Below are 16,995 nucleotides of genomic sequence, written 5' to 3'. Positions count from 1 at the left end.
GTACAATAGGGCTTATCGTATGCTCGTACGCGATTGTGAAATCGCATGTTATAAAAAAGCATGTTGGAAATTGCATGTTGGTATTTTTATGAAATCGCATGTTGGTTTTTTTTACCAATTTCGCATGTTAGTAAATATGATGAAATCGATGTTGGTATATAAAGCAATTTCGCATGTTGGTTTTTTCAGCACAATTCGCATGTTCATGAGTGAATTCGCAACAGATCGTACGCCTAGGATGATCGCGTACATTTTGTACGATAAGATCCATTGTACGTTAACCTGCCTCAAATAATATAATTAAATTTCGTGGGAAAATCGTTGGAAGTTGCTACAAATTTGCCACTGTTTTGATTTTTTTTAGTTTTATAAATTGCACTAACTAATAATAAAAGTTAATAAATGGAAAAGAAATAAAGTTTTGTGGGAACCTTGTTGGAAACATAGTTAACTTTGCAACGAAATTGTCACAAATACAGGTTTGGTGACTATCTTATCGAAAAATTGTGGGAAAATTTATGGTTTTTAATATTTGTCTAAAATTTGTGGGAAATTTTTCAAAAAGTTGCCACAAGTTTGCCACTGTTTTGAATTTTAAACTAATAATAAAAGCTAATAAATAAAAAAACTAAGTTTTGTGGGAACATTGTTGGAAACATAGTTAACTTTGCAACGAAATTGCCACAAATATAGGTTTGGTGACTATCTTGTCGAAAAATTGTGAGAAAATTTATGGTTTTTAATATTTGTCGATAATTTGTGGGAAACTTGTCGCCAAAATTAAGTTGTGGGAAATTTGTCAAAAAATTTTGTAGCAAAAAAACCATTTTTCTAGTAGTGTTTCGTCACTGCATGTATGTTGACATCGCCATGCGGTTGGACAATTATACCACTGCTATTGAAGACAGTCTAAACTACCAATCATGCTTGGTAATCCATGTTTTTTTTTTCTAAATACACTTTGTAAATCTGTTGAAGGTCATTCCAAGTCGGCTTTCTTAAGTATCGTGTTCCGTATAATTAGCATATGCCTAAAAAATAAAATTTATATATATAATAAACGTATGTAATTTTTTTAAAAATACAGTACTAAAAATTAAAACTATATATATAAGCATATGTAAATGCGTATATATATCATAGCAGAAGTGTTCCAAGGTATCACGTATCGTTTTCTCTGTCATCTTCAAATACTCGCCGTTGATGTCATACGTGTTTTCGTAGGCGAGTACATGTAACACGGAAGTACACTTATAAATTGAGGTGAAACCTAGATATCCTCTTACGCCCGTTTTTTTTCGTTAAAGTAGTCATACTTATTCTCCAAATTTTTGTTAATGCGCAAAAATAACTTTTTTCTCATCCGAAATTGACGCCTAAAAATGTGGGGGTCGTGAATCGATGTAGGATCCAAATAATCTTTCATTAGTCGGTCGTTTGCGGCTTCACGGTCTCGCACAACATATTCCCTCCTCAAGATAAGGCGCGGGGAGAACGATTAACATGTTGCATGGCGTTAATCGCGAGAGCACACTTGTAACCGCTTCTTCCTCCTCTGTAGCTTCGTCATAAGTAAAAAATCTCAGGTATATTTATCGATGAATGAATCTTTCCGACGAAGGGGAAGACATTTTGGTAAGGAGTTTTTTTAATGTTTTTGTAGAAAGTATTTTTGGTTATATGTGTATGTATGTGTGTGTGTTTATGTATATATAATGAATAAATAAAACTTTTTTTTTTATATTTTTGACTGTTGGTAACGGTCGAAAACATCAAAAGCATGCCAATGTTGTTGTTATGCTCATCGCGGGGGACAAAAAAACCCAGCCCATAACGCCTAGGGGGTGGTGTGGCTCGGTGCTATAGGGCGCTATGCTCTGTCATAGAGCTTGGTCACGAGCCACTACGCATGAGCTAATTAGAATGGCGACTAATTATTGCGTTGTTGTCTAACTAGTTAAGTATGGAGAATAATTATTGTGAATTAGTGTTAATTATATCTACTTCCTGGTTGTTCTATTTGTCGGTCTAGGATATCCACGGTTATTTTTATTTTTATTTTTCAGTTTTGTTTTTAGTGCTACATGTTGATCCTTTAGTAATTACAGATATGTCGTCTTTTTGTAAATTGTCATCGCCGAAAGCTGCTTTTCTAGTTGTGCAAGGCACTATGTTGTGGAAGTCTAAGAGCTTCGATGCGGCATGTTGAGTTTTCCACGAGTAAGAAGGAGCCACCCCTTGCGGGTCACTTCAAAAAGTAGCGTCCCTTGACGCTTAAACAAAAAATACGACACATTTCACGTCAAGAGTTTTTATTCACATCTTGTTTACACTTGAACACAATAAACCCTAAAGTCTTGCATTTTAAAGGTTAGTTGTAACTAACTAGCATTTTAAAGGTTAGTTGTAACCAAAATATGTGTTGTGAAACCTCATCAAAAGTTTTTTTACACCATTTTTTTCATGTATTATCGATGTGAGAAAATGAGGAGCATGTTGCATATAATACTGTTTTTGGTTTTTTACACTATTTTATTACAGCATAAATATGGGATGGAATATTCTCTAAAAAAACCTTTAGAATTTTACAAATTTTTGTCTTATTAGAAAAAGCTATAATGAAAACTTTATTCAGAATATATTTTATCTAATCATTATATATGTGAGGACGTGGGTATCTCAAGTTTAATAAATTGGGTAATCAAAAAAATAGAAAAGAAAAAAAATTAAAAATCGTAATCAAATTTCTCATTCAAAACTTTACTGTCATTAGTCTTTTCTTCTTGAATTTTTTGTGCCTTGATCCTTTGAATACCTTAGATAGATGCCGATTTCCTACACAGCTGAAACGCCCGGCTCTAGACGAAGCTGATCATTCAGTAAAATATGGCGTTTTGGTTTTTGGTGTGATATATTGTTGTTCATTGTTGAAGTGGTTTTGTGGATTTTGGAGACATGGATCAATGCCGTATGTGTGGATGCTATTTTCTTTGTGTGATTTTGATTGGGTTTTTCGCTTGGTTGATCTTTGGCGTCATCTTCATATATATCCCATTCTTCATCATTTAATAAAGGAGTCGAAAATAGCATTTACACTGGCATCAGTATATTCTTCTCATTTAAACCTTCTTCGAACAAAGCACACAAAATGACATATCACTGTCATCAGTCTCTTTTTCTTGAAGATTTGTCCATCTCCTTCAGCAAAATCTAATTAAGTTACCCCCCTCACCTAAGAATCCATTTAGCGAAACTTCATGTAGAACAATACTAAATCTCCAAGAAACGACGTTTGTCATCTGTGGTTGTTTTAACTTTTTTGGCGTTTTAAAATGAGTGGTATTTAGGAAACATAGCGTTTGTTTTTTGGGTGTGATCAATGAAAGTTCCTGAGACGTTTTTTTATATAAGATGTTTTTGGCGCGTAGTTTAGGTGTGATTTTATTATAATATAAATGTTAGTAATAAAGTATCTGTCGTTTCAGTTACGTTTGTAGTTACTGTTTGTTTAGCTTTGTCAGTTAAGACTGTCACACGTCCTACCTTTCAAGTCTGGCGTTTTGTAGATAAAGATGAAAAAATACACTAATTAACTTTTGGTGTCTGTCGTTTGTGCCATTTTGGTGTTTCATAACAAATGAGAAAAATATAATATTTTATTATTTGAAAAGTACATAACAAACACAGAAAAAACTACAGAAAAGAAAAAAAATTAGAACTCCTCGTCAGAAGGGACTTTGTCTGAAAAGTATCCATCACTCCCCTCGTCTTCTTCTTCGGATTCTTCTTCCAGTTTCTCATCCAAGTCATCACTTTCACTTTCATTGTCCTCTTGTTCTTGAAGATTTTGAAGCCTCCATTTGAACATGTCCTACAACAACGCCAAATTTATGTTCATGTCTGTGTTCAAACATGTTGCGTTGTGTAACTCCACCAGGAACCTAAGACCCTGCTTGGTCATGATGTTTTCAAGCACGTAGTCTTCTTGCTCTCCATTGTTACATATGACGGTGACCATGTATGTGTCTTCATTAAAACGCCATGATCGTGATCCGATGACTTGGCCCATTTTTGCATTTGCCTTGTTTGGTACAAATTTTCTAGTTAATCTTCTTATAACCCTATGTGTTTTATCACAGTGTTTATTAAGAGGGACGGCAAGTGCTAGGATCCCCCTCTGTACTTCTTCTTCTTCCATTTTCAATATGGCTTTGATTGTTTTAACAAACACTCTTCTTCTATTGTCAAAATGGATCACGAATCTTCTGATTCTGAAGGTGTATCTCCATGAAATGATGGTTGCTATTTCTCTTCCTTTCAGAGTTTTTTTTTTTTTTTTTTAATTTGGCGTTTTGGTTAAAGATGACGTTTTTAGTATGATCAATGGAAGTGATAATGGAAGCGATGGTAACGTAGATTTTGAAGCATATACAATTGTTAAATTGAAACTACATGGGAAAGAAGTTGGACTGCTAAATAACCATGGTCCTTTCACTGTCCTCAAGGTTTGTGTGTACGTGTGTACGTGTGTTCGTGCGTGCATGTGTGCGTGTGTCAACAATATATGTGAATATTTACCTATGGTCGGTTACTTTGATACAATGGACATTTTTTGTCATTCAGGTGCATGATGTTGAACATATGGTTCTACTTGATCAACCAAAGGCTGCATTACCCAACAAGGCTACAAATAGTGCCTCCACGGGCTTAGGGTTTTTGCTTTAACACTTGTAAAAAATTAATATAATAAAAAATATTACACACATCATCCACATACATAATTCATTACAAATATTCCTTGATAAACAAATGTGATCTGCTTAACATCCTTTAAGAAATGGATTGAAAAATGAGACCGAAAGGTGTAGTGTTCCTAAGAGATGAGGTGAAAGTTGCAGTATTCCTAAGATATAAGGTAGACGTGTTGACTAAGGCGATGAAAAGTGTTGATGTAATGTTGTTTAAATTTATGTACATTTAATATAGCTTACCTTTGTTTGTTACGTTGTTCAACATAACCCGTCCACCGGACGGGTATTAAACTAGTTCTTATTGTGGAGAATAGCAGTGTTATTGATGTCTAATGTCACACCCCCAAAATACCACCTAAGGAATGTCCCTGTTAGGCGTGTGACGTACCAATAACGAGCCACTAATTACATTGAACGTATACAAGTTCCAAAATAAAAACCTTAATTATTAATGTAAAATACCACCAACGAGTTTAAATGAAAACCAACATGTTCAGCGGAAGCAAATAGTAAACCAATGTTAAACTGTTTCAAAAACCAATGTATGATATCAATAGTTCAATCACATGAATCACTCCAGTCGACCCATGACCACTCCAGTTACTCCAGACAGCAAATTCCCAAATTCAAGATATCTAACGACCTGCAAGCATGCAGACAAGTGTGTCAGACGACGCTGGTGAGTTCAAAGTTTTGTTAACGCGTTTAATTACCAGGTATGTGCATAAAACAGTTCAACAGTTCAATAGTTCAATAATTTGATTTGATGTTGTTATTAACTCGATTACCGTATGTGGCGACTAGATGTGAATGCCCAACCCCAATGCCTCCATTTAGGCATTGGTCATGAGGTCAAGGTATCAAACAACCTTGAATAGATGTAAGGGGTCTTATATATACACGATGAGAATGCCCAACCCCAATGCCTCTAACTAAGCATTGGTCATGAAGTCCAGGTAATTAGTTCACGCCCGTCCTTTCGGCCCGGTGTGAGGGTGCCAAATCTAATAGCGCTATCAACTAAATACCTCGTTGCTTCTTCAGCAACACGGTAGATGTATGGGGTCTTACATGATTTATACTGTGTTCAATAACCAACATCCCAAATAAACAGTTTACCCAGTATTCCCTTTAGAAACGTTTACCAGATGTCCCAAACCACCGGGACGCATGCTTAGAAAAGTGCAGTGAACTCACCTTTGATTTGCTCGGTATGTTATATTTCACTATCCATTCCAAATTGGTCAACCAGATCCTAGTGTGGTTACCATTAACGGTTAGTTCGTGTACACATGACTCATGAGTTCTTTGCATTTATCACATAGATTTCAATTAAACAAAACACATATCATATCGCAACTCATGGCAAGTGTTCGAATCCTACCATCAATCATAATACGAGTTCATGTTACTAGTTCACATTTTACAAAACTCCTGTTAACTAAATCAACAATCACACTATAGTGCGGCCCAACCGAATTAACAGCCCAAACAATCACTAGTTTCAATTAAGTGGCCCAATAACCACGCGAGGCCCGACACCGATACTGCCCGGTCCAGTGGAATAACGGCCCAATTTCCCTGTTAAAGCCCAGCCCGCATATCATGCACTTGGCCCAACACATCTCTCGGCCCATCCCAGATTCACATTCATGTGTTACACGGCCCATTCCACCATGCCTTACCAACAGTTAACACCCAAACCTCATGTCATGTTTAACAAAGTACCCTACCCGGCCCAATACATTAAATCTAAGCCCAAACCACCACCCCATTTACTCGTTTTACCCCTCTAATTGTTACCTTACTGTTACTTTGTGACCACACCTAAATATGATTTATTCTTGTATCAGTAAGTCAAGTTCGCACAACAACCGAATAAAAATCATTACAACATGCAGTCACATTCATCGGTTCACGTTATGCCGCCATTATCAAGTAATGTTTGGATAAATTATCACTCACAACCTCCCATGGACCCTACTCATTATCTAATAATTCACAACATCATTACCATTATCAAACAAATAACAATGGTCGACAACTTGTTAATGCATTCAAGTTATTATTGGACCAATTTATGTAGTGGGCTTCAAGTTTATCCACGTGATGCATTCATCTAACATGTCACACATTGATATCAAACAAGCACATATATCCATACTATCAATTCACTATTATTAACATACTAGCCAAATAAATTATCATTCATACACACATACACCATTCTTTCAGTAATCCTCTAATATAAATTTATAGTTGCCAGCCTAACTTCATTCGATTACAGCAGCCCCTATGATCTTACCACCATTGGCTCATTATCGATTTAAAGAGTTCATCAATCACTAACATACCCATGATTATTAACATAGTACACTTAGTTTATAAATAATCATTAGTTGATCTCATGTGCTACAGCGATCATAATCAAATAAATACACGTAACATCACCCCAAAACTCAAACCATAACCTATGCTATTAAATCAACAAGTAAACACAACATAACAACAAATCTGCTAACCAAAGACTTACTCGAATAAGATGATGTCTCGCTGATGAGGGGGGGGGGGAAGAAAGTCTACTGCCGTTCGCAAGTTTGAGAGAGGGGTAGGGTTTGTTTTTGTTTTGAGATATTGTTAAGTAATCACATATGAAAGCATATATTAATCCCTCATGTGTGCGTGAGTACCAACTAACCCAACTAATCGGCCCACCTCAAAACCATATATGTGTTTAACTGGTAGCAACAAGGCCGACCCAAACCTTTGGGCTTTACAGGAACAAGCTGCCCACTTGTGGAGTTGGGCTTTAAGTGTATGAGCCTAGAGAACAATGTATAGGTTGGGCTTTAAATGTGTGTGGCCCAACCACCAACATTCCAGATACAAGGGTAGCCCAATTCACACCCAAGCATAACCCAATACTTTTTCGTTTAACAATATGATCGTAACAAGAACGCGAAAGAGAAACAATGACACCAACCTTGAAAGTTCGGGTTGTCACATCATCCCCAACTTAAAAGAAATTTCGTCCCGAAATTTAATAAGCAATCCCAGAGGAGTGAAGTGATAAATCAAGATGACTACGGATTTTCCTCAGGTGCCTCATCATCCCCAACTTGAAAGGGAATTTCGTCCCGAAATTCACCAGTCTCATCAGAATTTGGTTTTGCCGTTTCAAACGGTTGCGGATACTTGAGCTTCATCTGATCTTTGTGTTCCCACGTGGACCCTGGTCCACGTCTTAAGGGAGCGTTTGTTTCATGGAATGGAATGGAATGGAATTAGAAAGTTTTTCTTTGTAAAATTGATCTTGGTTGGGGGAGGGAGGAATTTGAAATCCCATGAATTTCTTTAATCAATGAAATTTGTGACTATTTCAACATTCCATTCCATTCCTTCATTAGAGTGAAGGATTTCTAAGGAATGTTGAAATAGTCACAAATTTCATTGATTAGAGAAATTCATGGGATTTCAAATTCCTCCCTCCCCCAACCAAGATCAATTTTACAAAGAAAAACTTCCTAATTCCATTCCATTCCATTCCATGAAACAAACGCTACCTAAGTTCCAACGAACTCTCCCAATTGAAATTCGACTATGCTAACGAACAAACACTGCCTTAGATTCGAGACATAAATGATATCGTATACGTTACCCAATTCATCGGGTAACTCGAGTTTGTGAGCCATGTCACTGATTCGTTCCAGAAATCCGTATCGTCAGCTAAGCTTGCCACGTTTTTCCATAGCGTTCTGCACCCTCCCAGGGTGAGATTTTTTATTATAATACGTTCGCCTACAGCGAATTCCCAGTGTTTCCTAAGCTTATCAGCTTTTCTGACGGTCACGCGTTGCCGCCAAACGATTTCCGATCTAAACAATCTTCTCAGAGGTTTCAAGTACAAGTCCTGGACCCGTGATTAGGTTGTCCTCCACCTCAATCCAACAAGAAGGTTGGCATTGTTGTCAAGCAATGCCTTAAACAGAGCTGTATGCATACTAAAACGGTAACGGCTGCAGTAGAACGCACCCAAAAATAAGTGTCCTTCCAAAAATTTACTAAAGTCAATCACGCACATGCTCGCAGCATGTCTTCGTGTGTCAGAATGGTTCGCTACTCTGTCCGGTTGTCCTACAATGATAAGTAATGCTCATGTCTAGACGTGAGCCAAGGGTGTTGTGTATTGTCTGACATACATCAGGTATAGATCAAAATCAAATGTATCAGGAGTTGGCACCTTGTGCCTAAAAACCGCCTCTCTCAGAGGAATATTCACAAGCTGTAAAGACTCGTCAGTTTCCTTGGTTGCGAGAAAGTGTGCTGGTTACGTGAGACAGTCAACGATCACCTAGGTGATATTGTTCCCGTTTCGATGTTTCTGGTTGCTGATACTCCACCTTGACCTTCCCACAAGTCAAACATCATTCACATACATTACCAGGTGGGCCTTCATGCCCGACCACCAGTAAAAGATTTATAGATCCTAATATCTCTCATCAAAACCAAGACAACTAGAATATCGAGGCCTGTGTGCTTTGCTCAACACAAATCTCCCTACAGTTGTCGTATAATGAGATTCACATTCATTCCATGAGGTAGCGAATATCGTCCAACCTGCCAAAAGTTGCTCCTCCATGCCCCGCATGGACCCAACTTGAAAATTCTCTCCCTTCAGCACTTCGGTTTGAACAGGGCGAATCTGATCGGGTAGGCGAGAGGCTATGGTGAGTTGCATGCTCATACGTGTTTAGGTTCCATAGTCGTAATCGCTCGAGAGTTCCATCCAGTGATGTCATCACATGTTCAGCTCCTTCGAAACAAGGGTACACGGGAGGCCCTTGTGATCGGTCTAAGTAGTGCATTCGGTACCATCCAAGTGATGCCTCCAACTTAAATCCAAAGACCACGGTTTCCCACCGCAGATTGTGTGTCGTGCAGTACCTCTTCGTAACTCCATTACATAAGTCATCACTTTCTCGTGTTATATCGGTGTGTAACGGGGACTCTGATTCGGAGCATCATGGTATACCACTAGATCATCAATACGTTCGGATAGAAGCGATGCTCAGTGCATTGCCGAGTTGGGTTTCAAAGGCTGAAAAGACATCCTCCTGTTTTGTCAGCACCCTGCTATGCTAATGAGATCTAGGCTGCGCGATCTTCGAAAATCCTTTGATGAATCTGCGATAGCATCCTGTGAAACTAAGAAATTGTTATATTCTTGAAAGAATCCTTGGTGTTGATCAGTTTTTAACCAAATGGATCTTTGCAAGATCCATGTATGTCCCCACTTTGTTGGTTCCACGCTCAAAATGTGTTCTCTCAAATCCAGATGTTACATTTGACAAGACTTCGCACGGAATGGCTCCTCCCTCAGGAGCTCTAACATAATATACAGATGCCGCCTATGATGTTCCTTTCTCCTGGAAATGATTCAACACGTTGTCAATAAGCATAGTCGGGTCATGTGATCCATACAACTGCCGGTGGGATGGTTAGCCCCACGGTTTTGGAATACAACGTCGAAATGGCCACGCTACATTTGATATGCCGTTGTAGGAACATTCTCCCCTTAGACTTCCTTCTGACAATAGTTCATTCATTAGCCAACCCTCGTATGGGAGCTTGGCCCTCGCATCTGGTCGGCAGGTTGTCAACACATATTCGAGGCAAACAGTTCTTAATTGTCACTTTGTTGAGTTCTCGATAGTTAGTACACATACGAAAATTCATGGATATAACTGGGGCTCCCCAAAGCGAAAAACTAGGTTCAACAAAACTCCTATTCAACTATTCCTGCAATTGATTAGACAGCTCTTGCAACCCTCCTGGTGCAAGACGGTAAGAGTGCGTGTAGTCAGGGCTGCCTCTGACGTGAGATCAGACTGAGATTTCGCCTAACAGTCGCGGAAGTAAACCTGAAAGTTCCTTGGGTAGCACACGGAAAGGAATTACGAACGATTGGTGGGTCCTCGATCCTCTGATTCGTTAGCCCTAACACTAGTAACGGTTGCTAATATAGCAGAATAATCCCTTCGTAGACGCTCCTGGCTTTTATTGCTGAAATGACACTAACCTTTACACTACACTGGTGCCTTAGGGTAGTTGACAATTCGTCACTAGGAAGAAGGATACTCAAAATTTTCTCCTCACAAGTTATATCCACACGTTATCTGGATAACTAATTCACACTAACTACTATAACAAAACTTATAAAGGGTAGATGTCGAACACTTGTCGTGCAAGGTTAAGTTTGCATCCCAACTATCATATGAGATTTCATTTGACTTGCCATCAGCCGCTTCCACATCAGGTTCGGTTTCAAGAAGCATCAGGAGCAAACAGATCAGAGACGAAGCGAATAGCTACCCATCCAAGCTATCGTGTTGTTATTATGCCTGGCATCGCCTATGCCAATCCTATATGTCCTTCCATGAGCATCATTTCCAGTGTTTTTTTTTGTTACGAGAATTACCAGCACTGCCGTCGTTCCCTTGGTTCAATCCCATTCGAAGTCACCATCGTTTCCATACCGGAAGTCATGATTTGCGAGAACCTTGATGTCATCGTGATTATTGCTTCTAATGTCGTTTCTTGAAACGGAGCCTTACGACCTTTCACCGACAGGGTCCACCCTTTCACATTCTGTGCCACGTCCTAAAACGCTAAACACTGCGCCGGTAGCCACACATTCCATACCATAATCGGTTGGCACCACAAGAGTTGACTCCCATGAGTCGCTGACTAGGGTTAAAGATTTGATAGGAGTCAAATTGCTGATGTTTGTTGCTGGTAATTAGAGTCGTCCCAATACTGAAGTCGATAAAGTACTATGCTCATCCTCTTGTCCCTCGGTCTTGCGAGTTGATCGAGTAATACGCAGTATGTTGCTAGAGTGCTACAGAAGGGATCGCACTTGGGGATCTAAGGCGTCCATATGTTAAGTTCCAGCAAACGGAGAAAAGTGAGAAAGGTATAGACCAATCATCGACGCTGCAACATCCAACTCAGGGACGTTTGTACAAGAACCTAACATTCTACACAGTTCGCTAGGTGTTCAGATGGGTGTGCAGGTAATACTTGATAGCATCGAGATTCGAAAGGTTTCAGAGGAAAATGAAAGTATCACATTCGAGTGGGAGACATTCACTACTATGACCCCTAGGTTTGCTACGTTTCTCATTGATCATATAACAGAACAGAACCCCTTCTTCACTTGTTAAGCCTCACTGGGACTCGCATGCACCCCACATTATTATTATGTGTGCACCCACAATAATATTGTGATTTGCATGTTCATCTCAGTTCCCCCTAACTCATGTCAAATGGTTCTTCAAAACTCAAGTATCAAACGGAGGTTATCATATTGATAAGATCACAGAAATCCATGGACTATGACATACTATCAACACATCATAATGCAAGCAAACAATTCATGCCATCATGCTATAGTGATGAGTGTGTGTAAGTATGTACGTCATAAACAAATGTATACTAGTCATGTGATGTATGCAATAAGTGAAAAAGACGAACCTTGCAATCTGGAGCTGAGTGTCATGGTCGTATTCTCGTATTCAGAACTGTTCGGTTATAGTCTGGTTTTACAAAAACGTTTTCAAACCAAGTTCACTATAACCAGTGGCTCTGATACCAAACTGTCACACCCCCAAAATACCACCTAAGGAATGTCCCTGTTAGGCGTGTGACGTACCAATAACGAGCCACTAATTACATTGAACGTATACAAGTTCCAAAATAAAAACCTTAATTATTAATGTAAAATACCACCAACGAGTTTAAATGAAAACCAACATGTTCAGCGGAAGCAAATAGTAAACCAATGTTAAACTGTTTCAAAAACCAATGTATGATATCAATAGTTCAATCACATGAATCACTCCAGTCGACCCATGACCACTCCAGTTACTCCAAACAGCAAATTCCCAAATTCAAGATATCTAACGACCTGCAAGCATGCAGACAAGTGTGTCAGACGACGCTGGTGAGTTCAAAGTTTTGTTAACGCGTTTAATTACCAGGTATGTGCATAAAACAGTTCAACAGTTCAATAGTTCAATAATTTGATTTGATGTTGTTATTAACTCGATTACCGTATGTGGCGACTAGATGTGAATGCCCAACCCCAATGCCTCCATTTAGGCATTGGTCATGAGGTCAAGGTATCAAACAACCTTGAATAGATGTAAGGGGTCTTATATATACACGATGAGAATGCCCAACCCCAATGCCTCTAACTAGGCATTGGTCATGAAGTCCAGGTAATTAGTTCACGCCCGTCCTTTCGGCCCGGTGTGAGGGTGCCAAACCTAATAGCGCTATCAACTAAATACCTCGTTGCTTCTTCAGCAACACGGTAGATGTATGGGGTCTTACATGATTTATACTGTGTTCAATAACCAACATCCCAAATAAACAGTTTACCCAGTATTCCCTTTAGAAACGTTTACCAGATGTCCCAAACCACCGGGACGCATGCTTAGAAAAGTGCAGTGAACTCACCTTTGATTTGCTCGGTATGTTATATTTCACTATCCGTTCCAAATTGGTCAACCAGATCCTAGTGTGGTTACCATTAACGGTTAGTTCGTGTACACATGACTCATGAGTTCTTTGCATTTATCACATAGATTTCAATTAAACAAAACACATATCATATCGCAACTCATGGCACGTGTTCGAATCCTACCATCAATCATAATACGAGTTCATGTTACTAGTTCACATTTTACAAAACTCCTGTTAACTAAATCAACAATCACACTATAGTGCGGCCCAACCGAATTAACAGCCCAAACAGTCACTAGTTTCAATTAAGTGGCCCAATAACCACGCGAGGCCCGACACCGATACTGCCCGGTCCAGTGGAATAACGGCCCAATTTCCCTGTTAAAGCCCAGCCCGCATAGCATGCAGTTGGCCCAACACATCTCTCGGCCCATCCCAGATTCACATTCATGTGTTACACGGCCCATTCCACCATGCCTTACCAACAGTTAACACCCAAACCTCCTGTCATGTTTAACAAAGTACCCTACCCGGCCCAATACATTAAATCTAAGCCCAAACCACCACCCCATTTACTCGTTTTACCCCTTTAATTGTTACCTTACTGTTACTTTGTGACCACACCTAAATATGATTTATTCTTTTATCAGTAAGTCAAGTTCGCACAACAACCGAATAAAAATCATTACAACATGCAGTCACATTCATCGGTTCACGTTATGCCGCCATTATCAAGTAATGTTTGGATAAATTATCACTCACAACCTCCCATGGACCCTACTTATTATCTAATAATTCACAACATCATTACTGTGACACCCGAGCAAAATCCGCAATAATCCTAATTTCCTCACTTCACTCCTCAGTTCTTAGTTGTCAAATTTCGGGACGAAATTTCTTTCAAGTTGGGGATGATGTGACAACCCGAACTTTCAAGGTTAGTACCGGTTTGATTTAGTGATTCTAACTTCTCATAACTCTCTCCTTACACGCTCTTGTTATATTAAACTTGTAAAATGTGAATTTACTTGGTTAAAACTCAGTGTGGTTGGATCTGTTTAAGTGTTGGGTTTATTTGTAGAAGCTGCACATGTGTCGGGCCATACTCACACACACCTTAGTCCTCTATGTATCTCGGCCCATACTTGAAGTTATAAGACTGAACCTCCTAATACCCCGGCCCACCTAGAAGCCCAAGCAGTTAGTAAAAATAAAAGTGGGATTCGGGAGCCCACTTGATCCTCCGATTTAACATATGTGTTTAATTCCATGCACTCTACTTAGCACAAGAAAAAGGATCTAAACACAAGCATGCGCCACATCTATGATTGGGCCTGGTAAAGCCCAAGTAGGTAACATATTGGGGCCGATTATGGGATTAGATTATATACACACATAAGTCACGTAAACATGATAACACAAATATACTCAAACCCTAGCACATCCTCTATCTATCTGTTTTTCGGTAATCAACAGTGGACGCACCCCCCTCTTCGAAGCATCGTTCTACTGGATCGAGTTGTGGTTCGTGAATTCTTATTCGTGTTGAATCTTTAACCGGCGCCGTTCTGCTGTCGTTAGTCACCAGAATTCGAAACACAGCTCTAACAATGTTTCTGTTCAAGTTTTCGTGCTCCTGTAAGGTTCAGTCGAATTCGATCGGTAATTCTCATAAGTTGGCAGTCGCTTGGGGTTGAATCTGGTGGTCGTAGTCATTAGAAAAATAGGAGGCAGCTGGGATGTCGGGTGGCGGTGTCGACAGCCGGCGACAGGAGACAACGATGGCAGCGACTGGTCCGTTCAACCCACACAGTATTTGGTCAGTGGTGGTCAGCGAGGGCACCCGGTAACGACGACGTTACGACAGAAGTGTTCCAGCATCATTCTGGGCGAAGCCTCTCTACTTTCTGTTCTAGTACATCCCCAACAGTAATCGGTTAGTAATTACAATTATTCTGACTTCGTTGATTACTCTCAATTGTATACGGTCTATTATGGGTTAGAGTATTGACCTAGATGGCTACGTAATAATATGGATGTGGTGCACGATTAGGATGCATGGTAGTTAATGAAATCATTGTGATATTTATTTGAACGATGGTGATATAATCTGTGTAGGGACGATTTGTTCATGTTTTGTATTAGTGATATGAGCTATTAATGTTGGGTTGCATGTGGGTGGCTGATAACGACAAAGGGGGGTACGGGTATACGAGTTCGGGATGATGAAACTAGGAAACTGTTGAAGAGGAATGATGATAATAATTGGCATACTAGTGTGTTGCCATAAATCTTATGCACATGATGAAAATAATTGATGATGATAGAATAACATGTTTGTGTATGTTGGCTGTTACGTGATTAGCCGAACGAGAACTAGTAAACTCAGAATTATTTGATGATAGTAGGTGTAGATTATCAAAATAAAAGATTGATTGATAGTGATAAACGTTATTGGGCCGCGAGATGTCTTGGGCCAGCCGCACGTTATGCGGGTTGAGCTTTAAAAGGGATATTGGGCCGGTAGTCCACTGGACCGGACAGCGCTTGTGACGGGTCTCGTGTGGTTGTTGGGCCGCCCATCTCTTGATGACATTAGATCACTTAATTAAAAATGGTAACTGTTGGACAGTCAACTCAGTCGGGCCGCACTCTAGTGTGATCACTGATTTAGTTAATATAAGTTTTGTGAAATATAAACTAATAACATGGATTGCATATGAATCGAACATTTACTATATGATGATACGGTGTGTGGTGATACGAATATTGTGTTGCATGATGTTTGATGATAATGTTGACGAAGGTCACTACTTGTATGTCGTGTGCACTGATTGATGAATAAATGTGGAATGACACGTACCGAGCTCGTATGCATACTGACTGTTATATGTGCAATTATCATAGGACGTGGTTGATTGTTTGGTTAAACGAGTAATTAATCCTACCGAGCACTCTAAGGTGAGTTCATCTTTCTTGAGCATGCGTCCCGGTGGTTGGGACAGTCAGTGGGCATTCCTGGGAGGGATAAGTCTTTTGGGTAAAAACGGGAATGTTGGATAATATACTCTTCCTATCACCTTTAAAGTCCCTCCGTGTTGTTTGGTTACCTGGAAGGTAACATGGTATTAGTTAGTAGCGCTACTTAGGTTTGGCAACCTCACCCCGTATCTGGGAGGACGGGTGTTGAACTAATGACCTAGTCATGACCAATGCTTTGATAGGAGCATTGGAGAAAGGGCAAAATAATCAGAAGCCGTCTTGTATTGGGGTATTATCAACATTGTTTTCATCATTACTTTCGGAATTAACTTCAATGGATTAACTAAACACTTGGTAACCAACGTTTTCGTAAAACTATGAACTCACCAGCGTTGTCTGATACACTTGTTGCATGCTCGCAGGTCGTTAGGTATCTTGGATTTGGGAAACTTGCTGTTTGGAGTAGCTGGAGTGGTCATGGGTCGACAGGAAGGATTTATGTGACTGATTTCTTGATACTATACTTTGGTTTTGAAACAGTTTAATTTCGGTTACTAATTGCTTCCGCTGAACTTATTGGTTTTTGTTTAAAACTTATTGAAGATGTTTTTATTAATAGTGGGGATTTTAATTATAACTTGTATGGGTTCAATGTAATTGGTGGCTCGTTATTGGTACGTCACACGTCTATCGGGGACACTCCCTAAGTGGTATTTTGAGGGTGTGACAGTTT

This window comes from Helianthus annuus, chromosome 9 (assembly GCF_002127325.2).
Source record: "Helianthus annuus cultivar XRQ/B chromosome 9, HanXRQr2.0-SUNRISE, whole genome shotgun sequence".
Taxonomy (NCBI): Eukaryota; Viridiplantae; Streptophyta; class Magnoliopsida; order Asterales; family Asteraceae; genus Helianthus; species Helianthus annuus.
The sequence above is the reverse complement of the archived record's forward strand: the minus strand, read 5'-3'. Positions refer to the sequence as shown.